The sequence below is a fragment of the Microtus ochrogaster genome, unplaced genomic scaffold (genome assembly GCF_000317375.1).
Source record: "Microtus ochrogaster isolate Prairie Vole_2 unplaced genomic scaffold, MicOch1.0 UNK98, whole genome shotgun sequence".
NCBI classification, from domain to species: Eukaryota; Metazoa; Chordata; class Mammalia; order Rodentia; family Cricetidae; genus Microtus; species Microtus ochrogaster.
The window spans coordinates 177524-182171 of record NW_004949196.1 but is presented as its reverse complement, the minus strand read 5'-3'; positions in this window follow the sequence as shown (position 1 = coordinate 182171).

Below are 4648 nucleotides of genomic sequence, written 5' to 3'. Positions count from 1 at the left end.
TCTGGGGAGAGGTGAGAGTGAACATATAAGGAGGTGCTGTTGGCCTGGGCGGTTCTCTGACTGGGCAGAGGCTCTGCTGCAGGAGATGCTGAAGATGGATGGTGAGAAGATTTTCCCACCATCTCCTGCCCCTGCCTTCTCCCCTCCCTAAGCTTTTATCTAGCTGGATACCACCCCGGGGCACACAGTAGGTGCTATGCCCTGCACCCATGCACTCTCTCCCTCGGGGACAGTGCCCCCTTCTCTTTTCCTCCCTTCTGGTGTGGGTGGTGAGGGACTTCGTCTGGTCCCCACGGCTGTCACTCAGCCCTAGTCAGAAAGGCGACAACACGGTTGCCATGGAAATGAATAAACACCCCCCCCCCATGGAACAGATGTGTGAACCAGGCACAGAGTGACCCAGGCTGGTGAGTCAGGATTAGGGGGTGGCTGGCTCCCTGCTCCCTGCCCATCTCCTGCTCTAGGGGAAAACAGCTTCATGGTGGAGAGTGAATCTGTGAAAGCCCAGTTCTTGACCCAGAAAACCTGGCCTCTCTGTACCTCAGTTTCCTCATCTGGGAAGTGGGCCCGAGGATCACAGCTACTTGTTCACTCACTCTCTCCTTGAAGAAGATAAACTGGGTTGGCCTGGGAGGGAGACAGTGGCCTCCACAGACCTTTAGGCACTATGTCTCATCTATTCAGATTCTGCTCTCCTGATCTGACAATGGAGAAACAGAGAGGGCAAGACACTGTCTGAATGTCACACAGCCTTCCTTACTAAACTGAAGTTCCAGGCTCTGGCTATTTGTGCAAGAGACAAAGGCTAGCTGGCTCTGTTGTGGGAACTTCTGTCCCCTCCAGATCCTGGCCTGATCCCACCATGCAGTGATTAGCAGGACTGTCACCATGATTGGTTCAGGGGGTGGCCATGTGACCTGGGACAAGCTGACCTGAATAAGCCATAAGCAGTGAAAAGATTAATTTCTACTTCTCAGCACTGGGTAGGCTGAGGCAGGAGGATTGCCACTACTCAGAGGCAATCACACAAGACAAGGGGCACATGCTGTCAGCTCCTGGATGCAGCCGGGTCTGAACACTGAAACTGTGGGAAATAATGATAATTTTCATGCAGTTGTTTGTTTTTCGAGACAGGGTTTCTCTGTGTGGCCCTGTCTGCCCTGGAACTGGCTCTGTAGACCAGGTTGGCCTCCACTCACAGAGATCTGCCTGCCTCTGCCTCCTGAGTGCTGGGATTAGAGGTGTGCACCACCGGCCAGCTGGAGCATCTGTGGGGAGGAGTCAGTGGATGCCAAAGTGGCCCCAGCTGGGACCTCACAACCCCTAGGGAGGGTGATGGAGGCACCTCCATCACGAAGTCCTCCAGGGTTCCCCCCAACTAACCACCAAGGGTCCAGTTTGGTCCCCCAAGTCCCCCGTGGGGCTTCCTGACATTGCCACACACCGAAGATGGGCTTTTATCCCAAAAGCGAAACCCAGAGCAGGTAGCAGGAAGTGACAGATGTCCCTGGGCCTCAGTTTCCCCATCTGAGTCAAGGCAAAACATGGGTATCTTCAGGGGGATGGGGTGCCCAGGAATCTGCATGGTTGCCATGGTTACGCAGCAGGCACCCTCACCCTCCCTCCCCAGCCCTTCACCCTTGGACCAAGCCTTTCCAGGGACCAGCGGCTCCTGGTGTCATAGTAACCGTTTCCCAGGCACCCGCTGTGCTTTCTCATTGGCTGAGCCTGCTGCCAGCAAAGGTCAGCCTCGAGGTCGCTGCTAGGGCCTGGGCATCTCCCTCCAAGATCCGAGTGGGAATCTCGGTTTTAACTCCTTGGCTCCCAGTAGGCCCAAGGACCAGACAAAACCGCCTCGAAGGAGGGTTTGTCTAGGGGACCCTCAGCTGCAACCCCCCCATCCCCCCAAATCTCAGGCAAATGCTCAAGAAAAGTCTAGGCCTCCAGGTGACCCCTCTTGCTTCTAGAACCCTCACCTGGTACTGGAGCCTGTGGGGACGGTAGGGTCAGGGCTAGCCTGGGCTACTCAGCCAGACTCTGCCTCCCCCCAAAACAAAATCAAGATAGCAGGGGTATGGCTGAGCCAAGACACAGTGCAAATGCCCCGGAGCTGTATCTGAGTATCTGAAGAGGGACGCATGCCCGGGCTGGGGGTCTACGTGGTCGTGGAGGGTCATGGTGGAGACATCATCGCCAGGCCTCCTGCCATTCTGGCTCCTGCCAGTTGCCAGACACATGCAGCCCAGATGTTCCATCCCGGGGACATCTGTCAGGAGTGCTGCAGCAGAAGGTTGTTACAGACAGAAAAGTCCTCAGCAAGGTTGGGGGCAGACTTAGCCCCAGACCCCCAGCGACCTTGCGCCTCTGCCTTTGACTCGTTCAGGTATGGAGCACCAACTGTATACCAGGCAAAAGTTCCTGTCAGTGCCTGTGAGGGACAGACAGAAGGGGAGCAGGGTGACAGTCGCTGGGGAGGACTTAGCAGCCATGCAAAGGCTGGGAGGAGCACATCACCCACATCTCGCCAGCTGTATTTGCTGGACTTCTTTCCCGGTGACTTACCAGGGAACACAATACAGGAACCTCTCTAGTTCCTTATGTGGAGCAGGCTCCTGTCCTGCTGGAGAGTTCTGCCATGTGTGGGTCCCTGGGCTTTGATCCTGCACCCATCAGGAGGGAAACAATCTCTGCAGACGCATGCATGGTTGGTGTAGCTGTCAGCGAGGCCTGACAGCGTGTGTAACAAAACCACCTTCAGATCACAGGCTGCAGTGCCAGGTGCTTGCTCTCCGTCCATCCTCTGAAGAAAGTTCTAAAAACCGCTTCTCTCGAATTCTTTCGTCTATTCCCCATAGGAACGACCTTGATGCTAGGGAGATGGCTCACCAGTTAGAATGCTTGTGGTGAAAGTGTGAGGGACTGAGTGTAAGTTCCCAGAACCCAGGCGAAAAGCCGGTGTGCAACGTGGACGCCCGATTCCAGTGCCATGAGTCCCTGCGCCTCACTTGCCTGAGAAGTGAGAGACCCTGTCTCAGGGAAACAGAGCAAATAAAACACCAAAGAGTTCTTCTATCTACAGTCCCAGGCATTCGACAGTGCCCAGCTCCAGCCCCACCAGCGGCAGAGAGACTTTCTCTGCAGCCAGGATTTGGAGCTCTGCAGAATACATCCTTGCTGGACTGTGTCCCCGAGAATGGGCTGTGACTTCTCGGGGGACACCACAGCTGCCAGGTGACCACGGACCACAAACAGTGAGGTCCTGATGTGCGGGGTGACGTTAGAACCCCGTGGTCTGGATAATCAGACTAAGGGCCATATACATAAAGCTGCTCGCTCTGATCACTCGGTGCAGACTGCTTTCCACCGTTCCAAGCAAACCCAAGGCCCTCGCTTCCTCCCGCCACGCTCCGCCCCTTAAAGGTCCCACCACCTCTAAGTAGCACCATTCGGGGCCACGCCTGGAACGCACATACCCTTGAGAACATTCTAGATCTCATGCATTACTGGCTCAACAGGGGACAGTCTCCCGATGCCTCAGTTTCCATTTTTGCCTCATGGAGTTGATGGTGCTGCCCACGGACATTTCTTCTGGGTCTCTGCCGTCCAGGCTGACCCAGAATTTCTATGTAGCCCAGGCTGTCTCAGAATCCCTGATGCCCCTGCTTTGACCCCCCCCCCCAGACTTCCATGGAGCTAGGGAAGGGGCCTGGGGCCTCGTGGATCTTCCCAGCCACCCGACAAGCCTCCCCTTGCCCTTGCAGGAGCCCCTGGCGTCCCCATCCCTGCACAGCCCCACCTTCCCCAGAGCCGGAGCCATTTAACCGATTACAGAGATGCTATTTTTATCTCCAGGAAAATTCAATTATAGACCACGACCTTTACATTTCTTCCCAGGCTCACGTGGGCCGGGCCAGGGTGCGAAAGGCTTACGCTTGTGCACTGAAGGCTATCACTCACTAGGATGGCAACCAGGAGAGGGGAGCTGAAGGGAGGGAGGGAGGGAGGGAGGAAGGGAGGGGAGGAAGGGGAATAAAGGAGAAAGGAGGGGGAAGAGCAGAGAGGGGAGGGGTGTGAAAGCTGAGGGGTGGGGAGGCTGTGGGGAAAGGAGACTGTGGTAAGGAAGCTGAGGGGGATGGAGTCTGAGGGGGAGGGAAGCCGGGGGGAGAGAAGCTGAGGGGGGGATGGGGTCTGAGAGGGAGGGAGTCTGAGGGGGAGGAACCTGAGGGCAAGAGAGGCTGACATGGAGGTGGGTGAGGCTGGGCAGAAGCTGGTTCCCCATGGTGGATGGAGCTGCCAGGCCACTGATGCCTTCAAGGTGAAGGAGTCTTCTTTTTTGTTTTTTTTTTCTCTGATTGTTACCATCTTCTGCACACACATACAGGGGTTCGCTCTCTAGCACAGATGACCCCTAAACTCATCATGCGACAGTCTTTCCCCATCACCATCTGCACTGCTGCGCAATGGGCATCACAGGGAGACCTCTGTAGCCAAGGCACTGATCAATCTCATCCAGACTATGACTAGAGTGGGCGCTCATCACATGGGCATATACATCCTCCCATCTATCATTCATCAATCCGTCCATCCATCCGTCCATCCATCTTCCCATCCACCCACCCACCCATCCATCCACCCATCCATCCATCCA